General features: G+C 43.4%; 1 long non-coding RNA gene across 1 annotated transcript; it reads left to right on the top strand.

The window, feature by feature from the left end:
- Positions 1 to 20,362: 20,362 nt before the first annotated feature.
- On the top strand, positions 20,363 to 21,270 carry LOC102553402 (uncharacterized). The gene is made up of 2 exons (XR_015655417.1): positions 20,363 to 20,459; positions 21,151 to 21,270. It is a non-coding gene; the product is annotated as an uncharacterized LOC102553402 (long non-coding RNA).
- The last annotated feature ends 4,182 nt before the right edge of the window (positions 21,271 to 25,452 follow it).

Raw genomic sequence — 25,452 nt, 5'->3', positions numbered from 1 at the left:
TGCCCTCTGTGGGCTTCAGCTTCCTGAGTGCTCAGGTTTCAGGAATGCCCACCACACCTGGTTTACAAGTTAAGGTTTTAATTGTCCCACCCTGACCAACCCCCACCTAACAAGCCAGAGCCCACAACCTCCTCCAGACATAGACAGGCAGAAATATTTTAAAGGGTGAAAACTCGATGCTGACTTTCTTTCTAATGTGTTTTAAATGGTCAGAATATACAGTAGCTTCCAGACCGTAGCCCAGGCCTGGAATGCTCTGCAAATTGGATCTTGCCATCCTGAGTCATGTCTGCCCATTTGTGAGCATGCCCACAAAACCTCAGTAGGTTCTCTGAGGATAGTTGGGAGTGCTCATGGAAACTAATTGACATCATTTGATAACAGAGTCTTCTTTTCGTTGTATCATGGGACAGTTTGATCTAGGTTTATAATAGAGGGGAAGACCTGGGTGTAGGGATTATTCTCAGAAGATCAGCACAGAGGATTCTCAGGCTGGCACAAACTTATGGCTTGGAGTCGGAACAGTTTCTGTTTCATTACGGGCAAAGGGTAGCAGGTGGTTGAAGGCAGAAGATTCCAAAATGGTACAGATGTGTTTGCAAGAGGGTGATAAACTTGTAAGAGAGTCTGACGTGCGGTCTTCAGAACCTGAGGCAGCCAGAAAGAAGGACATTTGCAGCTGGTGTAATGGGGCCCCTGCTTCTGGTAAACAAAAATAATGAGAGGCCGATCATTTTGGGCTGGGCTCTGACCCCTAGGGCTTAATAGAACGGAGCAAAGGAAAACGGAACCAATGGGGTGAGTTGTCACAGAATCAAACCAGAACTTTAAAGGAAGCAGTTACCCAAACAACCCCTACCACACACACACACACACACACACACACGCACGCACGCACGCACGCACGCACACACACACACACACACACACACACACACACACACACACACACACACCAAAAAACTAAAACAACCCCCCCAAAAAAGAACAGAAGATTCTGAATCAGCATAATATGAAAGAGGTGCATTACCAAGCATGCTTTAACCCTTATAAAAAGGTAAATAACCTGGGACTTAACCATCTGGTTCTTCAGTTTTATGCTTCTGTAACCCACTGTTAAGGTTTTGTCTTTTACTTTTTTTTGTAAAGATAAGTGCTGGTCCTCGGTATGCGGTCTGCACGCTGTTGCTGGGAACCTGCCCCCTGTTAATTCTGATTGGTAAATAAAGATGCCAGTAGCCAATAGCTGGGGAGAAGAAAGGTAGGCGGGGTTTAGGCTTCCAAACTAGAGACCAGGAGGGAGGGAAGAGCTGGGAAGGTACAGATCCGCCATGAAGAAGAACGTGCCAAGGGAGGAGAGCTGCCATGTAAAAGGGTCAGGAGAACGTGGCCCTGAGGGTTGCTCAATTGGGACAAGAACGGCCAAGAAGGAGCATAGAGATTAGTAAGCAGTAACTCGGAGTTATCGGTAGGAAGGGGGATTCTAACGACAAGGAAGTTAGGCAGCTGCCCAGCTCTTGTGCTGCTTGAAACAATAAAATATAAAGGCTCTGTGTGTGTGTGTGTGTGTGTGTGTGTGTCTGTGTCTGTGTGTGTCTGTGTCTGTGTGTGTCTGTGTGTGTCTGTGTGTGTCTGTGTGTGTCTCTGTGTGTGTCTCTGTGTGTGTGTGTCTCTGTGTGTGTGTCTCTGTGTGTGTGTGTCTGTGTGTGTGTCTGTGTGTGTGTGTGTGTCTTTCATCCAAGAACATAAACGTGTTCAGGAACCCTGTGCCGTGATTTTTTTTTTTTTTTTTTTCGGAGCTGGGGACCGAACCCAGGGCCTTGCGCTTCCTAGGTAAGCGCTCTACCACTGAGCTAAATCCCCAGCCCCCTGTGCCGTGATTTTTAAAATATCAATTACTACACAAAACCTTCTTGCTATGGCTTGAAGGTGCCGCCCAAATTTTTCTATAGGAAACCGATCCCTCAAATCAACAGTGTTAGGAGGAGGAACCTGGAGCTCGAGAGATAGGTTAGCCATTAAGAACACTGTTTTCTCTTCCAGAGGACCAGGGTTTGGTTCCCAGCACCCATGTGGTGACTCACAACCATCTGTAGCTCCAGTTGTAGGGGATCCTGTGCTCTCTTGTGGCCTCTGCAAGTCCCTAGGCATGCATGTGGTACACAGACATACATACATGCAGGCAAAACACCCAAACACATTTTTAAAAAGACAAATATTTTTTTAGTGGAAGCATTAGGGGATACTAAATTAAACCTTCCTAAGCGGGTTGATGCTGTCATCTCAGGGATGGGTTAGTTATCACAGTCTGGGTTGTTATGACACATTTATGTTGTACCTCTCCACATCTCAGTGACTAAACACAAAGGTCCACTTTTCTTTATGCTTCATGCCCATTCCAAGTCATCACAGCCCCGCGTATGCGCCTTCCATTCTGGGACTGAGGCTGATGGATCAGCTCCTCTACCCGAATAGCACCATCTTATGCTTTAGAAAAAGGAGAGATATCAAACCACAAAGTGGGTCTTCAAGTGAGTGGGAATAAGGCAGACCATTTCTGCTCATATTTCACCTGCCAAGGGAAATCTTCTGGCCTGGCCTGCCATCTGTGGCTGAGGGAATCTCCACCCTTTCTTTCTAGCGTGCTGGTATTCAGGAGCGAGTGTTTACATGTGTGGTGGGCATCAGGACATATGGAGATTTGTACTGGGGTCCATGCACCTGCTGACACATGTCTGCTTCTCTCAGATGTATGTGCTGTTGACTACGAGCTTTGGAGACACCGGCTAGGGCTGAGTTGTGGCACGCCATCAAAGTCGGCTCTCCAGAGTTTACTTTCTCATTCTGTCACATGCCTGACTGACACGAGAGCAGACTTAAACCAGCCTTGACAGCATGAGATCACGAAGACTGGTGTCCTTTTCCCCTGGATTAGAAGCAGCTCAGCTGCCTACCCTGAGCTCTCTATGCAGCCCATAAAGCTTCTTGATTAACTTTTTTTTGATTGAGTGGCTTTCCATCCTGGCTAGCCATTTCAGAGTAGACTGACAGAAAATTCTATTCATCTCAGGTGTCTTTCTAAAGTAACCTTTTTATCTTTTTTTTTTTTTTTGTACTTAAAAAAAAAAAGGAAAAAATAACCTGGGTTTTGACTGCCTGACACAATCATCAAATTCTGCAGCTCTTTCCTATTTGTCTCTCTGTAATTAAAATACCCCCACCCCAAGGCAGCGAGGATGGGCGAGGTCACAGTTACCGTAATTACGCAAGTTTCCCTGACTCGTCTGGCACACTTATTCATGTAAAACCATCTGACCTCACCAAAGGACTCTCCAGTTGTTTGTTTGTTTTTTATGAATTTACAGGAGCGGAACCCAGAACAAAAGGACCGCTTACATACTTCTGTCTGGGCCCCATCCTGTGGATGCCCACTGCTGGGAGAACCAAACTGCTGCTTTGTCTATTCTTTATATTGCAATTAGTTATTTGTTTACTTGTTTAATTAATTAATTTATTGCGTATGTGTGTGAGGGGGAGGTGGGAGAGAGTGCACATGCATATGCAAACCATAGGACAACTTGAAAGAGTCAGTTCTCTCCCTCCAGGGCTCCTCTTTGTAAGTTCTGGGGATTGAACTCTGGGTCATCAGGCTTGGCAGTAAATGCTATCCCCTGGGCTTGGATCCTGATGTGCATACAAAAGAGGAAGCCAACTGAGCAGGAGTACACACCCTCCTTTCCCTCTTGACTTTCTGTAATCAGCTGCTTCAGGTTTTTGCTGTACTGACTTGCCCTCCATGATGGACTGTCCCAGTAAGCCATGATTTCTTATGTTGCTTCTGTTGGGGTGTTTTAACCACAGCAATGGAGAAGGAAGGAGACCCCTTGTCTCTGAAATTTCTTTCTCATTTTGAAAAAGTAAGATTATACACTGTTATTAAATAATCCTAAAGTATTGCTGGCTTTAAAAGCAACGAATTGTTTTGGACTCCTGCTGCTGAAGACCTGTGACCTCAAAACTTCTGAGTTTGGGTCTAGGGAGAGAGAAAGGCTGAGGCGGGTCCTGAATATGGTAGAAATAATTTCAACAATGCTTTAACTCTGTCAGATGTGTTTTAATATGTTGTTTTTTAATTTTATTCCACTAAAAATATTTTCCTTGTGATTTCTTCTAAGCCTTGTGGGTTACTTAGAGGGTGTTGTCCTAATTTCTAGATCATTTGTCATTTGGCTTCTTTCTGTTACTATCTTCGACTTTATGAACTGTGTGATTTCGGGTCGAAGAAAACAACAACAAACCTGAAGCCTGTGTTGTGACCTTGTTAGGGTCGTCTCTTGGTAGCTGTCCCACGTACATTTAAACAATGTGTGGTCTGTAGTTGGATGAAGTGTTCCAGAAATGCCCATTAGGAACCAAAGAGAGTTCTACAGCCCTTTTGGTACTTTGTGTATTTATTTTACTCACCAGCTACTAAAGGGTTCAATAGCATGTGGGTTTAATTTTCGTTTAGTTCTCTTGGTGTCTGGTTCATGTAGATAACATAGTCTATTGACATACACATTGAGTCTATAATGATTTGATCCCATTTTCATGATGAACTGTCCCTTCACATCTCTAGGGTTATTTACTGCCCTGAAGTATACTTGGATATTAATGTAGCCATTCTAGATTTCTTGTGATTTTTGCTTTATGGGTGTTTTGTTTTTTGTTGGTGTGTGTGTGTGTGTGTGTGTGTGTGTTAGGGTGTGTGTGTATGTGTGTGTGTTAGGGTGTGTGTGTATGTGTGTGTGTTAGGGTGTGTGTGTGTTGGTGTGTGTGTATGTGTGTGTATGTGTGTGTATGTGTGTGTGTTGGTGTGTGTGTGTTGTTTTTGCTTTAACTTATTTATATCTTTCTATGTTAAACAGTTGCTTATAGATGCTGTGGCTTGATCTACCATTTTGTTATTTGTGTTTTGTTTGTCTCATCTGTATTTTATTTTTCCTTCTTTTATTTTTGCTTTGTTGTAGGTTAGTTTCTCATTTTATTATCCTACATTATTTCTACTATTTATATGTTACACTTACTATTTTGTTCTTTGTTTTTAGTGGACAGTCTAGGGTAGACAATCTTTAATATGACACAGTCTACCTCCAAATGATATTTATACACTTCATGTATACATATCGTAAGAACTTCTAATGGTGGTAATTCATTTTTTTGTTTTGTTTCACTTTCCAAAACCTTTTTGGCCTTCATTTTGACAAGATATTGTCGTTAGTTTTAGAGATTTCAGTTGACAGTGGTTTTCTTTACTTGCTATAATGATGGTGCTTTATGCTTTCTGATACTCAGAGTGACTGGTTTATTAGTCAGAATTTCATCTCCATCCCTGGGGAGGAGGAAGGACTTCTGTCAGTAGTCTCTTGGCCCCATATAAGATGCTATGAAGAGAGCATGTGGAAAAGAAAACAGAAAACAAAACACCAAAAACCAAACCAAAACAAAACAAAACAAAACTCTGATCACTTCATAGCCCCGACACCGACAGAAAGGAAAAGGGTTCTCTTTCAAGAGAATAACCTCAGTGACCAAATCCTCTCCCAGGAGACCCCATCTCCAGAGAGTTCTACCCGCTCACATGCCATAGAGTCACAGGCAAGTAGCCATGCCTTCAACACAAGCCTTCAGGGGACATTCAAGACACAAACCATGGCATGGAAACCAATTTTTTTTAATATTATTTATTTAACATATATGAGTACACTGTAGCTGTCTTCAGATACACCAGAAGAGGGCATCAGATCCCATTACAGATGGTTGTGAGCCACCATGTGGTTGCTGGGAATTGAACTCAGGACCTCTGTAAGAGCAGTCAGTGCCCTTAACCACTGAGCCATCTCTCCAGCCCGGAAACCAATTTCTAATTCTATTCTTTGTCATCTTCTAAAGTTGGGGGGTTTTGTTTGTTTGTTTGTTTCACTTTTTCTTTTTGTGTGTGAACGTGTTTGTGTATGTGTAAACTCACATGTGTGAGAGTGGACATGCATGTGTATATGAGTGTTATGTAAAGGTTAGAGTTCAACCTAAGGTCTTATTCCTCCGCCACCAGCCATCTTCCCTATCGCTGGGCTGGCGCTTGCCCAGTAGACACGCTGGGCAGCTAGAGAGCCCCGAGGAACCTCCTGTGTCTGCCACCCCAAGCCTAGGCTTACAACAGGCGCAACCATACTTGGCTTTTATTTACATGGGTTCTGGGTGTGATGTTTGCCTGAGTCATCTCCCCAGCCGTAGACTTTTCCTTGGTTTGGAAGTTTGATCCAGGTATGTCTCTACATGCTTTTCTTCATATTTATTAGTTGTGTTGGTCATTGATTTGTGAATTATGCTTTTTGGTTTACAGGAGGTTAAGAAAGTTTTGTCTAAACAGTCTTGAAATATTTTTCTGCCTTCTCTCTTTTCCTCACTTACAATTCTAATTATATGCACATCCGTTTTCTCGATACTTTTCTGAGGTCACTTGTGTCCAGTTCTTGTTTCCAAGACACACCAACACCACCATGTACTTTTCCTGGTGCTTCAAAATGTTTTGTGTGGTTTTTAAGCTCACTGGTCTTTTGTGATGTCTAGTCTGTTGCTAATGTCATTTGCTGCATTTTTTTTCATCAAAGCATTTTTATTTTATCTCTAGTTGTTTAATTTAACTGGGATCTCCCCCTCCTGTATATTCTCATATCTTCCCTAAAATACTACGTGTCTCCTTTTTATCCTAGATTGTGCATTTTTATTCTTGATGGCTGTTTTACAGTTTTGACCTGTTGGTTTCATCTCCTATAAGTCTGTCCGAGATGAAGTCCAGGAAAGTCTGGTCCCTTCAGCTTCAAATTCAAATTATATCGAAATCCTTGCATTTAGCTCAAACTACAAGGGCAGAACCAATTGTTCTTGGTAGTCTAGAATAGCCACATACTTTTTTTTTTTAAAAAGGCATGCCAATCTTATTTTTCAGTGCATAGACGTTGAAGAAAAAACAGGCAGTGGCGGAGCATGCCTTCAGTCTCACCACTCAGGATACATAAGCAGGCAGATCTCTAAGTTGGAGGTCAGCCTGGTCTACAGAGAAATTCTGCCTCAGTAAACAAAAACAAACAAACAAACTCCATACATATATATATATATATATATATATATATATATATATTGTGTGTGTGTGTTATATTTATATGTGTTTATATTACATACAAAGTAGCCAGAAGTTCCCTACTCGGGTATTTGGAGCTCCAGGAACACAGGGTGTGGACCTTGCTCTGCTGCTGTCTAAGGACCCACCCACCCTATAACTCTCCCTACAGGATGCCAATGTAGTAAAAACATTATTTTCCTAGATACCTAAATTACAGCAGAGTACTCCTTAAATTTGGAGTTCTCTTGACTTATTTGAGCAATCTGGCATGTGACAGGAAAGGTTTGGGGCTCTGTTGAGCCATTTGAGAACCAGACCCAAGGGTGTGGAGATCTCGCGGTGGAGATCGCAGTTTATGTAACTATGGAATGTGGCCAAGCTGGGAAACCCTTTCGGCTGTGAACTCGGCAACAGACTCATCCATTGATGGAGTTAGTATCCTCGTGATTCAGTTCCTCCTCAGTAAGACCGTCAGACCGGAGCCAAGTTTTCAACACATCTTTTTAGGAAGGGCACTTCATATCCAAACCATAACTGAAAAATCTGGAAGGGCTTCTTCCTCAGAAACAGTAAGGTAGGAACCATCACTTCCAGGTTTTGTCCCTGGATATTCTTCCGCTCGGAACCACATCTGCCACCTAGTGGCCATGGGCGAAACCACACGGCCAGAGAAACCGATGCTCTGTTCTAAGTAGCCTGGTAACGAACACAGCATCCTAACGACCAATGCTAGTGTAAACAGTCGAATAACACGTCCTTTTTGCTTTGTTTTTATTCTCTGACTAATAGAGAAATTTTCTTCTTGGATAAGTCTGCATACTATTGCTTCTCTGCAGAGAGTTGGGCTGTGGTGGCTGCTTTCCAAATCAGACAGATTTATTTGTCTGATACAAATGGCTCCGTGGTTGAGAGAGTCCTGCTCTTGCAGAGGAACTGAGTTCTGTTCCCAGGGCTTGTGTCAGTCAGACCACAGCCGCCTGTAATTCCAACTCCAGGGAGGCTGACACCCTCTTCTGATCTCCACCAGTACCTGTAATCATGTGCATGCACACCCCGGACATGCACATACATACATACACAAAAGGAAAATAAAAATGAATAGTTTTAAAAGATTTTTTAAAAAGACCAGAAATCTAGGAAAAATGTAAAACTAGAAATCTATTTTTTTTTTGTTTTGTTTTGTTGTTTTTGTTTTTGTTTTAGAGAAAGCTATAGTTGGCATTCTACTGTTTGTTTTTCTCAGAGGAGGGAAAAAGCTAGAGGCCGTAAGAGGCAGAAATGGACGTGAGGATAAAATGGAAAAGGGACTCAGGAAAGTTAGGCAAGGAGCTCATGGATGAACATGAGGGACCTAGAGATTGAGTGCTTTCTGGAGAGCATCATAGGGAAAACTGGTGGCCGGGAAGGGTGTGGTGGGCATCTGGGCACTGGCAACAGAGAAGGATGTGGTGGAAACTGGTGACACAGAGAGGCGTGGTGGGCATCCAAGCAGTGTTTTCCAGCCCCGCCCGTGCTCGTGTTGCTTGCCCTCTCTGCGTTCATTTCTACTGCACTTCCATGCTGGAAACATGAAGACACTAATATGCACCTCTTTAGATTCAGTGAACTTAGAAAAAATACACGGGGCAAAGATGATTTATCTCTCATAGGTACAGTTCATAAAGACAGGACACAAATATCTAGCATTCACTGTCATGTAAGACTTCCGTTTGTTCAAGGGCACCGACCCTTTAAGACTTTAAGACAGAACGTCCCATTCCATCTGCTGTGAGGAGCTGGGGTTCTCTTCCATCCCTTGCCTTTGGCCACGATCCCTCCCCGAGGCCGCTTCTTCCCATCTCTCCTCCCATGGTCCCTTGCGCTACAGTCAGCTTGCACTGGGAGCCTGTGTGCGTCTTGACTTCCACGCAGCACCATTATGTTAATGCAATCACATGTACGCTGTGGACTTCTACTGAGAGCTCGGCACAGCAGGGCAAACATTTGAAACTTAATCTGCATAAGCCTGTTGATAAAATGCCTCTAACCATTCACATACTGGGTACTTTGTTGGCCTCTTTGCCCAAAGTCCCTAACACTCAATATTTCAAACCCTCAAATATCCAATTCTTTCCACAAAAGATCTCTACTTTTTATTTTAACTAGGCCTATTTTTAAAATATATAAACAGAAATTTAAATTCTCTGTCAAGCTGAGGATCCTCCTAAAAAGCAAAGGATTTTGAAGCTATTTTCTACTTTTTAGAATAATCGGATTCTTAAGTATGAGTACCTTAAGTGGAAGAGTTTTATAGGTATATAATGTATGATAGTGTGAATGAAAATGGTCCCCATAAGCTCAGATATTTGAATGCTTGATTCCCAATTGGTGGAACTGTTTGGGAAGGATTAGAAGGTGTGTCCTTATTGGAGGAGGTGTCATTGAGGTGAGTTTTAAGTTTTCAAAATCCCATACCGGGCCCAGCCTCCTCCCTCTCCCTCTCCCCTCCCGTCCCCTCCCCCACTCCCCTCCCCTCCCCTTCCCCCTCTCTTTTTCCCTTTGCCTCCAACTTGTGGATAAGATATAAACTTTCAGCTACTGCTCCAACACCACACCTTCCTGCCTGCTGCCATGTTCCTTGTCATGATGGTCATGGACTCACCCTCTGAAACTGTAAGCAAGCCCCTACATATATGATTTCTTTTATAAATTGTCTTGGTCTTGGTCATGGCGTTTCTTCAAAGCAATAGAAAAGTAAGATATAATGATACTGTGATGTGCCATTCAACACCATCATACCCTCCTATGAACGTGAAAACAAATGATGTTTGATTGCAAAGAGTTAAATTTCCATCTTGTTGGGCACCTAGGATATGGCCAGAGAAAAGACACAGCTTTTATCGAAAGCTAGAGAGTAAGAACGAGGCTGGTGAGATGGGTCATCTGGTAAGAGCATGTGTTGCTCTTGCAGAAGACCTAGTTTCAGTTTCTAGCACCCACGTGTAGCTAGCTCATCACCATCTATAACTCCAGCTCCAAGGGTCCTGTCAGACTCTTCTGACCTCTAAATGCACCACGTACCCAAGCGGTGCATAGACATACATGCAGGTAAAATGCCCATAGATATTAAATCACTAAGTCTAAATAGCAAAGAAAGCAAGAAGCAGGGAGACTGCAGTGTTAACTTCAGAAAAGGCTGAGAAAACTGGGCATGGTCATGCACATCTGTAACGCCAGCACTTGGGAGGTGGAAACAGAAGGCCAGGTACTCGAGGTCCTTCTCAGCTACATTGTTCAAAGCCAGCCTGTGCTACACGACATCCTGTATCAAAAGAGGACAGCGGCAATCATAACAGCAACTAAAAAGGTAAGAAAAGACGCTACACAGACCTCACTTCACTCTTCCTTGTTTCTTTGTCTTGTAACAAGGTCTGATAGAGCCCAGGCTGGCCCTCAACTGGTCTTCCTGTGCCTATCTTCCAAGTGTTGGGATTTCAGAAACTTATATAGAGGTTGTATAGAAAAATTGCAATATCCAAGCCTGTTTGTCTGTCTGCTAAGGCCTTATCTTCTTTATATTGGGGCCTTGGAATGGCACCAATGTGAAAGTCAAAACTGTCCTGTACATTACAGTTTTGTAATGATTTGTGAATGATAAAACAAGTAGATGAGAGCCCAGGGCTGAGGCTCGCACCTACAAAGGCTGCATTGCAATGTTGGCACGCCTTGTAAATGGGCACACTTAGTAAGAACCAATGTGTCCTCTTTACCATCACCAATAAGGACGCATTTGCTTGCTCACAGAGGGACAGAACCGTTGATAGTTGTTTTTTTTTTAAATGAGAGCCTACTGTACTTCCTATTCCTAAGTGCTATGAGATGTGTCTCCCAGGAATGTCAGAAGCTACACCCAGAAAGTCTCTCCAGCAGGACTGCCTAAACACGAGCTGAGCAAAGATGACATGCTAACATGGATGGGGGGTAGGGAAGGACTCGAGGCCTCAACTCTACAGGGAGAACTACAGGAACAAGGAAATACTGAGAGCCGGAGAAATAGTCTTCTCTAGAGAAGAGCAGAGCAATTGGTTATCCAATACCAAATTCAGCCTGAAAACATTCATATAAGTAGCATTATATAGACTGAACAGATTGTATTTATGTATCTAAGAACATATTAATTAATTGATAATTAATGAAAAATAATTAATGAAAAGTTAACTAAAATTAATGAAAAGAGTTCATGAATTTGAAAGAGAGCAAGGAGAGACATATGGCAGAGTTTAGAGGGAGGAACAGAAATGGGGGAAATGCCGTATTGTGGTGGTTTAAATATGCTTGGACCAGGGAGTGGCACTATTAGAATGTGTGGCATTGTTGGAGTAGGTATGGCCTTGTTGGAGGCTCCTACCTTGATGATAGTGTACTGAGACTAGAACCTGTAAGCCAACCCCAATTAAATGTCCTTTATAAGACTTGGCTTAGTCATGGTGTCTGTTCATAGCAGTAAGTATGGCAGCTACAGTTAGCAGGAATGTACTGTAGTTGGTGGTGCACAAGGAAGCACTCAGCACTCAGCACTCAGCACTCAGCACTCAGCACTCAGCACTCAGGAGGCAGAAGTAGGAGAATTACCACTAAGTATGAGGCCAAACCTAGTCTGTATAGTGAGTACCAGGGCAATATAGTTACATAGTAAAACTTGTGTCAAACAATGAGGAAACAAAGAGTGGATTGGGGAAATAAACTCATTAGATAAAGTGCTTGTCCCGCAAGTGTGAGGATCCAAGTTCAGACTCTGAGAACCCACATAAAGGCCAGGCAGCAGCAGTCACCTGCACCCCACAGCACTCAAGAGGCAGAGAAAGAGAATTCCCAGGCCAAGCTGTCTACTGAGTCTAGCTGGAACTGGTGAGCTTCAGGATCCAAAGAGTCTGCCCCAATGAACAGAAATGGATCAAGGAAGACAGAGTCAACTTCTGGCTTCCCCATGAATCCACACACATGTACACACATTTATACACATGCAAAAAACTATTACACATTTTTCATTTGCCACGAGTATAGATCTTATTTTATTTTGTAGTGCTGGGGACTAATCCCATGACCACATATATGATGGGCAACTGAGTGACATTTCTACCTGCTGGGGTAGGTTTTAAAGGTTATCACATGCACAAACATGTTTAGGTGTGATAATAAATATGTAGTTAGTTTTGTTTACTCTTTCAACAATGAATTCATACACCAAATCATATTGTATCCTTTAAATAAATGCATAATTACTATTTTTAGTTGTCCATTTTGAGACAAGGTGGTCCTGGCTAACCTTTAACTAGCAATCTGCCTTAGTGTTGGCATGACAACAAGAGTGTATCATTCACACCTGGATACTATTTTTTTGGTTTGAGGGGTGTGGAGAGACAGTGATCTCATGTGACTGGATTCAAACTCAATACATAGCTGAGGACAACCTTAAACTCCTGATCCTGTTGCCTCTGCCCCTCCAGGGCTGGGATTATAGGCATACGTGCACATACGTGATTGATCCCAGGGCCTCATGCATGCTAGTCAAGCACTATACCAACTTGCAACATCCAAGCCTACTATTTGATTTAAATAAGATACGATAAATGCTTTTCCAAATGTGGGTTAGGTCTGGGAAAGTGGCACAGCGAGTACAGAACTTGCTATACTTGTGCCAGCACGAGGAGCAGAGTTTGGATGCCCAACACTCACAGACATATGCATGAAATCACACTCGCAATGCCAGCACTCAGGAGATAGGATTGGATCCCCTACCTTGACTAGGGAACTGGTGAGTTCACGTCAGAAACTGCCTAAATGTGTAAGTTGGAGACTCTCCAGGAACATACCAGACATTTTCTTACACACACACACACACACACACACACACACGCATACAAAACAATGTTTTTAAAGAATTGAGGCATGGGAGAAGTCAGATAAAAGATGTATATTTCCTCCCCACTTTTTCATGTTGTATTTCCTATGATGTGAAAGAAACAGGTGGCTCTGGTGTGGCTGCTGTCTGTCTCCTCAGTGTGAAGCTCCATCAGCAGGGGACCAGAATGTAGGTAGGGCACTGAGAGAGGGAGACCAATTAGAACCCCATGTATGAAAGACACAATGAAACCCCTTGTCTTCTTTAACTTTAAACTTAAAAGGGCTGGAGAGATAGCTGAGTGGTCAAGAGCACTCACTGCTATTCCAGAGGGTCCAGGGTTCAATTCCCAGCACCCACATAGCAATTCACGACTGTCTACGACTTCAATCCCAGGGGATCCGACACCCTCTTCTGGTTTCTGTGGGCACTGCATGCATGTCGTGCACAGACATACATGCTGGCAAGATACCCATAAAACATAAAGTTAAAGCAAAAGTTAAAATTTGTTTTAAATTAATTTTAAAAAGTTTATTAAAAGGTGAAATTTTCCAGTCATGAAGAACTTGAACCCTGTAACAGCAGCAGCAACAGCAGCAGCAGCAACAACAGCAAAACAGTCCAAGTGGGTCTGGGTGACACTAACCCAGAACTCTCAGCCGTTTATGGCGAGTCGATGGGCAGTGCTCTCTCAGGCTCTCCCCTCACTGAGCGCAGACTGGGATTACAGTGGTTGATCTCTGAGGCCCAGAGCCTGGTGGACAGTGATGAATCTCTGCGTATGCCATGCACAGACAAACACAATTAAGGTGACACCATGATCCCGCCTTGGATAATCTATCATCGGTAAATCAAAATGCTAGCTTTGAAGTATATCTAAGCAAAGTAGCTCTTGCTTATAATATCAGCAATCAGGGCGGTTACGAGTTTGAATCAGCTCAGGCTCCACTGTGAGACCCATCTCAGAAAAAGTAGGCTAAAGATATGGCTCAGTGGATAAGGCACTGTTGAACAAATGTGAGGAACTGAGTTCAAGCCCCAGAAACCAAATTGAAAAGACAAACACTGTGGTGTGTGTACCTGCACTCTGAGTGTGCAAATGGGAGGCAGAAACAAGAGCCAAAAGTATTTTTTATGTAACCCGACAGAAAATGCTAGCACTTCCAACGGGATATATTGATATATATCTAAACCACCCACATCAATATCGGTTCTTCCTGTGTTCAGGTTTGTTTTTAATATGTCTAGTATTTTTATTTACCTGTTGCTATGCACACGGGGTTTAGATAAAGCTTCAGGGGAGAAAGGGAATCTGAGTCTTAGACCCTGAAACGAATGTGGGTTCCACCCTGATTTTAATGGGCAGAGCATCACAAACGCTGGAAGAATGCACAGGAAAGAAGGGATGAGGGAAGAGGTCGGGTTAATCAAATATATAATATATAATCAAATTATCACTGCCAGATGATAATCACACTGACTATGGCTTTTGTGACGGCAGTCATGACGGTGCCATGTTTGTAGGACACTTAGCCACAATATCACTGCCGTGCTTCAGTGGAGCACAATCAAGGCTCTTATGGCGACCAACGGAAACAAGCAACAGAAATGCAATATAGCACAGCCTTCAGATGGTATCGTAGCTCAGTGTGTGTCCAGGAAAGCTGAAGAGCCACATCCGGAGGGCGCAGAGTAAGGAGCAAAATCCAGCACCCACTGGTCCTCTAAAGTCCCCAGGGTTCTTACTATAGCACAGAGACTCTTGTACTAGTCTAATGGCCTTTTGACCTTAAGCAAGCTAAAGAATATCACAACTGTTTCTGGACTGGAGGGGCCTTTGTCGGATGTTACCATCTTTGTAATTTATTATACTTGGTCCCTCTTTTTTTTTAAAGTTTTATCATTATGCTATTAAAGGAAGATAGTCCCAGAAAAATCCTCTTGGGTAAGTAGAGAGCACAGCCATTTCAACCATTTCCATATCTGACTGCTGGAGATTTCAAAGAAGAGTGAGGATGCCTGGCAGTCGTTTCTTTCCCACTCTTACTGGGCTCTTGGGACAGCAAAATGAAGGCCGTCCTAGGCAAGTCAGGACAAGCTGATGACCCCTTCAGAGCCCAACAGTATTCTAATGCAGTCGGGCTTCCCCCAGACGTGGAGAAATTCCCCCAGTGTTAATCACTAATCACTCAGAACCTCCTAGAGTCTGTTTCATTTAGTTATTGTTCCCAGAAGTCTCTGAAGTGAGTCACAGCAGACATTAAATTAGTTCAAGGGTTATGGGTTCTTTCAAGCAGGAAATACATCTTCTATTTTCTTTTCTACCCTTTTATTTTTATAACATATAAATTCTACAAATGTATGGAACACAAAATGATGTTTCATTATGTAGATCCCACTGCATAAAGTATGATATTCAGACCGTCTCTGCGGAGTTTGTATCATAAACCAAAAGAGGAGAACAAAGACTTCCCGAACTTGACGAATATGGATTTTTCTCAAACTAATTCACTGAGTAGAAATTAATATCCCTCAACAAAATTCCTCTCCTTTGTTGAAATGGAAGTCTGAGATAGATTACAGTGTGCAGCCCTGGGTGCCTTCCTTTGTTCTCTTTCAGATAGCCTTCTTCCCTCTCGTGGACTCTCAGTTCCCCTTTTCTGCAGCTGTGGTCTGGAACGTCTTCCACTGGGATGGGTGGAGTGGGCACCAACACTTCCTGAACTGGACTAATCCAAACCCACTCGTCTGACCACTCTGATGGTTTGAAGCTTCGAAGGGTCAGCAGAGCATGGCGGAACTTTGATGGATTGACCCATTCAGAAAAATTTGAGAATGAACACCTTGTGGCGAGATCAGTGTGCTTCTAAGCAGTGGTTTCTCTGGACCCCAGCAGATGGTTTAATCCAAACTGCTTCACTGTTGCCAGGCAAAAGCCTAAGAGAAACAAAGTCTTCTTGGGAACAGAGGGCGGAGGCCATGTTCTAGTTTGCTTCCTATTTCGGTGATCAAAACCCTAACCAAAGCCACTAAGGGAGGAAAGGGCTTATTCATCTTCCACTCCCATGCCACAGTCCATCCCTGAGGTCAGCCATGGCAGGAACTCAGACAGGAACTCAAGGCAAGAACATGGAAGCAGGAACTGAAGCACAGTCCTCAGAGGAACTCTGCTTACTGGTTTGCTCAGCTTGCTTTCATACATTGCTTAGGATCACTGACCTAGGAGTGACATCACCCACAGTAGGCTGTGCCCTCCCACATTAATTATTCTTCAAGAAAATGACTCACAGACTTGCCTAAAGGCCAATCTGAGGAAGGTTCCCTCTTCCCAGATGTCAAATTGACAAAAAACAACCAAGGCAATCTGTTTCTCACTCTAGGTATAGTGACAATAAGAAATGCACCTGTTCTGTGAGATGCTCAGAATTCCTTTAAGGGCTTTAAGCAAACCCAAGTCCTGGAGACACAGACAGCGTGGCACACCCTTCTGAGTTTCCTTTCAGCTCTTGGTCTTGAGTTATTTTCTTTTTCTTTACAGCAATCTAACTTCCACGAGTTTCCATGTCTATTTACATGGTCATTGTTTAAAATCCAATCACCCTCTATGCCAAATCTCTAACCCCAGCCCCTCCAGACGGGGTCATGAGTTGGGCTCACGTCTGTGACTTAAGTTCTTCCAGAATCATGAGACTCCTCGGTGGTGGAGCCTCGGTTAGGTTTGCTATCAATGAATAAGAAGACCTAGGGACAAGCTACATGGATTCAAGACTGAGTGGCTTAGTCATCTTCTTACACTTACTCCAAAATTACAAGAAGAAATGACATTTGGAGCCACCACGTGCTAAGAATTTATCGTTTTTGAGACAGGGTCTCACTTTGTACATTTTGTTTTTCTGAAAGTCAATATGTAGACCAGGATGGCCTTGAACTCAAAAAGATCTGCCTGCCTCTGCCTCCCAAGTGCTGGGGTTAAAAGAATGTTCCAGAACACCTGACTTGCGTAGTAAGAATTTAAATTCTGGATGTCGTGCAAATAAGTATGCTCTAGTCTTCAGAAATAAAATGACTTTTCCTTCTTAAAATATTTGTCCAAAATTACAGCTGGGTCACACAATAAATGGAGGAGCAAGATCACTGAGAACTTTTAAAATATTACTCCAGTTCCAAGGCCTAAATCACGTGTATATGGAAGCTCTTGTTCTTTTGAGATGAGCGAAGAAAGACGACAGGGAACCAAGGTTCTTACCTAACTGCTCAGCTCCATGTCAGGCATCTAGGGTCATGATGGGACAATCTGTGCTTGCCAGGCTTTGGGTAGTCCTTCCCTCAGGCTTTGGGTGGTCCTTCCCTCCTGCTGCTGTTTACAGCCTGTATGCTCTGGCTTGGGCTGCTTCAGCTCTGTGCCTAAAGCTTTCCTCAGTGGATGCACAACTGTCCTAATATCATCCACCATCCCGAGTCCTCCATCACACCTTACGTTTCACCATCCTGGCTTCCGACAATGGCCTTTCAGGCCCTTGTGCTGTCTCTGTGGCTCTCTGGAACCTTGACATAATCTCTCTGACCTCCATGTTTTTCATCCTTCATTTCTATAGACTCCATGCCGTCTGGATGACCTTGCCAAGTTTTCTAAATGCCTTGAGATGTTTAGATGCCTGCCTTTGGACCAAAGTTGCAGGGACCACTGTTTGCTTCTCTTAGAGGAAACGTTGTTTTTTGAGCAGGAAACCGTTCCCTTCAGCACTAGTCTCGGGTCAGGCTCTTTCCCTTCAAATGAATATCCATTTTTACAGACTGGAGCTTTCAGTGGGTGGGGTCTTGCCACTCAAGCACCTCTCTCATTGCTCCAGCAACAGTGTGAGTTTTTCTTTAATGGCATTAAGAACATGGCAATTACAGATTCTTTATCTGCACTTTCCTGGTCCACAACTTTAAACTTATCCATATCCATATTCCCTGTGAATTCACAGTTTCCTCTCTGTCTCTGTCTGTCTCTGTCTCTGGCTATCTGTGTCTCTGTCTCTGTCTCTGTCTCTCTCTCTCCCTCCTCTTCCTGAGCAAGAGCAGTAAGCATGGCCATGACTAGGACTGAATGATAGGCTGTCTTTAAATTCATTTGCCAAACAAATTAGTCCATTACTTTTTAATTTAGCCCCATTCAAGTTCTCAAGTCATAAGCAGAATGAATGTAGATTCTTTGCCAGAATGTAACATTAACTGTCATCCAGTTTGTCATAGAGTAGTGGATCCCCTCTGAAGCCTCACGAGTTAGGGTTCCACTGCCTGCCTTTCTCTAAGCATTCTATTCTTCCAACTGCAATCAGAATACTACGTTAAATTCTGCTTACAGCATTTTACGGTTTCTGTAGGCTACATTTTCAAAACCTTCCACATTTTTTTCGTTCAAACCAGCCCCAAAAGCTTAAAGACCACAGCATCATGTTCATTTCAACAATGGTCCCATTCTCAGGGTCAACTTTTTATGTCATTACTTTTCTTGTTGCCTTGATAAAATACCTGACAACAGCAACTTAAAAAGGAAGGCTTTTGCTCACGGTTTGAGGGTATAAACCTTTCTAACAGTGACGTCATGGCTGCAGGAACATGAAGTATCAGGGCGCATTATTCCACAATCTGACAGCAGAGAGAAATGATCGCTATTCTTCCTGTCATTTTCTCCATTTTACTCAGTCCACAATCCCAACCCATTGGAGGCCGCTATGGGCGGTCAGGGCGTGTCTTGCTTTTCTGGAAACACTCTTAACTGATACACTCAAGGGTGTGTTGCCATGGTGACTCCAAATCTACTCCTTTATAATTAAGGATAGCCATCATTGAATGTATTTCCTCCCTGTGGTAGAGCGAGGGTGGTGACGGTGGTGAAGGCTGAGTCTCCTTCAGCAGTCTGTTCTTTTAGCGTGTTGATCTATGTAGAGATGCACGCTCACACATGCAGTTATGCTCATGTTTCTTCACATTATAGTCCGATAAAATCCAAAGGGAACTAATTTGTTCAAATGTCTCCTATTCAAAGAATTACTTTTAAATTTTTTTATGTATTTTATGTGTATGAGTGTTTTGCCTGGTGTATAACGTGCATGCCTGATGCCCACAGAGGTCAGAGGACATTGGATCCACTGGAAATGGAATTGCAAATGGTTGTGAGCCACCCTGTGCATGCTGGGAATTGAACCCAAGTCCTCTACAAAAGCAAGGACCCTTAACCACTGAGCCATCTCTCCTTCTCTGCAGCAAACTGTTTTAACCAGTATTTGAAAATGAAAAACAAGGTAATATTTGGTTATAAAACAAAAACTAATTATGGAAACACTCCTTTGCCATGATACCTGGTTAAAATTGAATCATTGAGGTGGGGGAGATGGTTTATTGGTTAGAGTGCCTGCCGCGAAAGCGTGAGGACCTGAAATTAGCACCCACATAAAAGCCAGGCGTGATGTTGCTCCCCTGTAACCCAAGCACTGGGGAAAAGTGGAATTTGTTGAAGTACATGAGAAAACTTCCCTCTTGCTGGTTTGAATATTAGCCCTCCCTAGTCTGACAGGCGTTTCCTTTCCTGCTGTGTCTGGTAGAGGGCTCAGTGATGTCTTTCTGGTTTGTGTTCTTCTAAGAAAAGTGTCCAGGAGGAGCAGTGTCTCAGCACACTCCCCAGAAAAACGGCCTGAGGATGCTTACTACTAGGCCTCCTAGAGATGGCGGCTTCCATTTTTATCCTTGGCATGTACTCCTAGGATATCAGTCTGGAGGTGGTAGTCCGTCAGCCATCTTGGAGCTGTTCTCCCTATTGATTTCGGACCTTTGAGCAGGAGACGCTTTTAAAAGTCACATTCTGAGACCCGGGGTTGTAGCTCAGCGGCACCATGCTTGCTTAGTGTGTGTAAGGCTGTGGGTTCAAACCCCAACACTGTCAACAGCATAAACGGACATCCCTACCTGTGGGCTGGGAGCACAGAGCATAAGGCAGGAAGCGCTGTGCCTGCATCACTGTTCCTGAGATGCAAAGGCAAGGCTGTATCAGTGTGACAGAGCACACAAAGGAACAGTCTTGTGGGAGCAGTTCTGATTCATTAATGGACCTTGTCATTGGCTCTGAAATAGAAGTGGCAGGAATCATTCTGTGGCCTTCTCTGGAAGCAAATAATTACTCCCTGGAAAGGGAATTCAAATGTGGCTCCTATAGACAGCACATTAGCATATGTAAGCCACAGTTTTAGATTAAAAACCACTCTGAGAACAACAGAAATAAAGTAGAGAATAAACAGCCGAGCTATAGTAATATAAATTTTCCCATTTTTCCTTAGTTATCTACTTCCATAACAACAACCACTTCTCTACTCAAAATGGAACTGACAAGCATCACAAATCAAAACAACAGGGAAGGAAACCCTATTCTTGTTGGTGAGTAAATAAACCTAGGATAATGAATACACCAATAATCTTGAAATTCCATTGTAAAACTACCGGAATAATATGTTTATAGTATGTTCCGGTTCATTAATAAGATCTAGCAGCTGTCCTACTAAGCCACAACTTTATAGTAATTTATATTCAAGCTATCAACAGCACTGGATAGGATCTGAATTTGTGACTTTCTGACTTGGATCCTGAACACAATTCTCCCACCACTAAGAAGTTTAACATGCCAGCTATTGTGTAGGCTCACTGAGAGGGGAGTCACTAAGAAATTCCCTGACTGTGCTAGCTAGGGTTTTGTCAACTTGACACAAGCTAGAGTCATCTGAGGAGGGGGAACCTCTACTGAGGGAAAGCCCCTCGAGACTGGACTGGAGGCAAGACTGTGGGGCATTCTCTTGATTGGTGATTGATGTGGGATGGCCCAACTCACTATGGGTGGTGCCATCCCTGGTTCTGGGGTGTATAAGAAAGCAGACTAAGCAAGCCACAAGGAGCAAGCCAGTAAGCAGCACTTCTCCATGGTCCCTGCCTCAGTTTAAGCCTCCAGGCTCCTTCCTTGAGTTCCTGTACTGGTAGGGTGTTACCTAGAAGCGTAAGCTGAAATGTCTTTCGGTCATGGCGTTTTATCACAGCGATAGCAACACTACAACATTGGCTGTTTTTGTCCTTCCAGAATGACCGCACAGCTGATGGGACTATGATTATGGAGTTCTTTGTGGATGTAACCATGCATAAGAAGTACCTTGAGAGTTCTCATAAAATAAATAAAAACTCTTCTAATCTCTTGTTCAAAGATCAATGCCACCTATAAGTTGCTTCTGAGTCAGGGGTTGGGGATTTAGCTCAGTGGTAGAGCGCTTGCCTAGCAAGCGGAAGGCCCTGGGTTCAGTCCCAGCTCCGAAAAAAAGAAAAAAGAAAAAAGTTGCTTCTGAGTTAGAGAATCTTTACAATTGTGACCTGTGACTATTAGTGTTGGTGCCTGCCCTGGCCCCGGGGGTGGTGGGGTGGTGGGGGTTAAATCTTACCACACAGAAAGCATCCTTAGGAGACTTGGGAACTGGAAGAAAGGTGACACTGTTCTCCTGGGGATATGGATTCAATTTAACTCCATCAATGACTGCCCATCATGTATACTGTTTGCAGGCATTCCTCCAGTACAAACTAGCACACAGATTTTTCTCTCATGTTAACAAATGGTTTCCAGTGGGTTCTAAAACCCATGCTCCATGGCTCAACCAATCAAGAATACAAAGAGAACATGGAGAATAAGTTGATGGCTGGTTCCTGGCTCTTAAACCACATTTTACAATAACCTTTGGAGGGTTTGTTTTGTTTGGCTTAAGACAGGTATTTGTACCACACCAGGTCAGCTTTAAAGAAATGTATGGGTGCTTCACCTACATGTGGTCTGTGTATGTTTGTATACATGTGTACCACATGCATGCCTGGTATCCTTGGAGTCCAAATCCAGGTTCTCTGGAAGAGTGGTCAGTGCTCTTTACCACTGAACTATCTCTCTAGCTCCCCAGAGAGATTTTCAAAAATGACAAATTCAGAACACAGTTCATACCAAAAAAAAATCAGACTATTCATAGTGGTTTCCAAGAATTATTTCATTTTTATCACAACTATGAAAAAAATAAAATATACCCCATTTCTCTGGTGATGGAAATGTTACTGTTTTCTGCTTCTACATTTTTATTTTGCAACATTCACTTTTGCTATATTTATGTATGGCTTTTACAGTTTGTAAAATAATCAATGCACTGTCCTGTGATAAAGAAACTTGCCTTAATTTTTGAGAATGTAAGCAAAAGTAATGTCTAAATTGAATAGTGTACTTGTTATTTTTCTGACTTGTGACTAAGCCCAGGAACCCTGGGAAAAGGGAGAACTGGCCCTTGCTTTGGACATGCTAAGGACAAGCACACCCAGTGTAGTTTCCAAGGGAGCACAGTGACTGCTATATAAAGAGTGTGAGTATTTGGGTAGCTGATGAATGGTAGTTGCCATGTGTCACACAAACATCCTTTGGTCTTACGCCTGCTGTACAATCGTGGCTATGTGACTGGTACAAATACTGCTTATGAGATGGGAAGTTCCTTGAGAGTGTTTTGACTGAGAAATGAAGATGCAGTGTACGTAAAAAGGAAACCATAAATTTTCAAAAGAAATATCTGAAAAGAGTAGTGGAATTCACCCATCAAACAGAAAATATAAAGGAGATGAAGTAATAAAAGTTTGGAGGAGAAACTGGATTCTGGATTTAGCTATCAGGGTGCTACGTTTCCCAGGGAGGGGGAAGACAGTGTCTCTAGAGAGAAGGGTTGATCTGAGGGAATTCACGTCATCCTCAGCTTAAGGGACTAAATTAGTATCTGATTTGTACCAGAATAGTTAAATGCAGAGAGACAGATATGTTTAGAAGCTGACTGATGAGAAGGCTGTGGGCAAACGAAGTGTCTTTCCTGAGGACCCAATTTGTGTCACCTGTGAGAGACAGCTAGTGTGGAAGCAACAGGAATTTTCCCGAGAGCCATCTGGAAGAGGACTAGAGTGTGGGCAGAAGGAAGCTAGTGACAGATTGCTAGGTGCTTAGGCACTGCAGAGGGAGCTGGGAACAGCCAGCTAAAAAAGACATCATCGGTTTGCCTGTGTGGAGAATTGAAAGGAGAAGAATGCACAAGCAATGGGAATTCTCATGAGAATCCATTGAGAAAAGGGTAACTCAAGAAAGCCATTCATTGATGATACAATCAAATAAGAACTCTCATGCCCTCTCCCTTTCTGCCCCAATCTCCCCAGTTCCAGCCAGAAGGGCGTGAAGACAACCTTGACTGAGATAGAGAAGGAAGACTTGTGCCATTGACTTGAGAGAGAAGCTGACAATGTCTTGAGATGATACAGGGGATTAAAAGAGCCTTCCATTAGGACAAACGAAGAAGGAGATTTGGGGGGTCAGGAGGAAGCAAAGCTTTCAGTTAGATCACGCCTAATGTTTACCAAGCACATAGGTTACACAAAAGAGAGTTTCACTGCTGGGACTCAACCATTTCACCGCAGAGAAGATGGCATCTCTGGTTATTTCACTGTAGAGAATCCAGTGCCAGTTTTAGTTTGCATCTTTTTCTCAGGTTCATGCTGGCTCTGCCACTCTTAAGAATCTCTCAGGCAGGGGTTGGGGATTTAGCTCAGCGGTAGAGCGCTTGCCTAGGAAGCACAAGGCCCTGGGTTCGGTCCCCAGCTCCGAAAAAAGAACCAAAAAAAAAAAAAAAAAAAAAAAAAAAAGAATCTCTCAGGCAAATCTGAGGAAGAAGGAAGCTTCCACTGTCCTATAACCAAAATTCTATTTGTGGGTTTGTTGTTTTGCTTTAGTTCTTTTTTTTTTTTTTCTTTTTTTCGGAGCTGGGGGCCGAACCCAGGGCCTTGCTAGGGCCTTGCTCTTGCTAGGCAAGCGCTCTACCACTGAGCTAAATCCCCAACCCCTGCTTTAGTTCTTATTTTGTTTTGTTTTTGAGACAGGGTCTCTTTATGTACATGTCCTAGAACGCACTATGTAGACGCAGAGACTCAACTGCCTCTGCTTCCCAAGTGCTGGGATTAAAGGTGTGTACCTGGCTTATGATCAGAATTCTTATCTGCAGGAAAAAAAAAGACTCTGTGCTCTCTCCTACCACCCTACCCTGGTGAATTAAAGAAGCCCATCGAGGTGTCCTGGAGTCCAGTAATAGGATGGCTATTTGATGAGTCATCAAATAACTGTGTCACGTGCTGTGAAATGGTTATGGCTCTAAATCCAAAGCGCTGGTCACCACATGCTAGTGTTCCAGTATAGACCTATTTCTGCTCAGAAGAGTACGGTTGAGTGGAATCACCTCCCTTGTAAACACATGAGAATTATGGAAAGTTCTACCGCAGCCATCAGGGGGTTCCAGCTGCTTCAACAATATCTTATCTGTGTAACAGCCTTTGTTTCTGAGGCCAGCCTGTCACAGGTAAACACTTAACTTCAACCTTGGTATTTTTGTTTTAGAGACTCTGTGCCTCTCTGGTATCTGTAGGTTTTCATATCACTGGATTCTCCAGAAAGGGGCCTGGGTAACTGGAGATGGCTATTGCTCACTGGTCTTTGGGGGCTCTGTTGATTTACTGAAGAAAACTGGGGCACTTGCTCCCCATGAGCACTGAGAGGACTGAGTAATGCTGCTCTTTCTATGCTCTGACTCTCTGGACAAAGTTGTTCAACACTGGCACTGGTGGCAATCTGGCAGGCTTGGATGTCTGGATTCATTACTGTGGAGAGGGGAGAGGACCACTCACTGTGCACACTGCAGGGGTTTTTGAAACATTTGCAGATTACACCACCAACTTCCAGGAGCATCAATGCACACAGTTACGACAACCAAACTTGTGTCCATCGGCTGGGGATGTGCTTGCCTACTGTATGTAAGGCCCTAGCTTCAGTCCACAGTACTTCGAACTAAAAATGTCTCAAGACAACCAATGTCCGTGGCCCCTGCTGAGAATCATGGATGTAAGCAGAGAAGCGCTGACTAATTGACTGTCCTAGTGAGGTTTGTTTTACTGTGATGAGCATCAGAGAAAGTTGGGGAAGCAAAGACTTATTTCATCTTACAGTTTACAGTCCATGAGAGGAAGGAACTGAAGGCAGGAACCTGAAGTCAAACTAGAGCATGACCATAGAGGAGTGCTGATGACCATGGAGGAGTACTGCTCACTGCCTTCCTCTCATGGTTTGCTCAACCTGCTTTCTTGTATAACCCAGGACCTGCTGCTCAAGTGTGGCACCACCCACAGTATGCTGGGCCCTCCCTCCCACATTAATCATTAATCAAAGTGCCTCCATCAATGTATCTACAGGTCAATCTGATGCAGATACTTCTTCTTCTTCCTCTTCCTCTTCCTCTTCCCCTTCCCCTTCCCCTTCCCCTTCCCCTTCCCCTTCCCCTTCCCC

Source organism: Rattus norvegicus, chromosome 1 (assembly GCF_021556685.1).
Source record: "Rattus norvegicus strain SHRSP/BbbUtx chromosome 1, alternate assembly SHRSP_T2T, whole genome shotgun sequence".
NCBI classification, from domain to species: Eukaryota; Metazoa; Chordata; class Mammalia; order Rodentia; family Muridae; genus Rattus; species Rattus norvegicus.
This window is presented reverse-complemented; position numbering and strand designations above follow the sequence as displayed.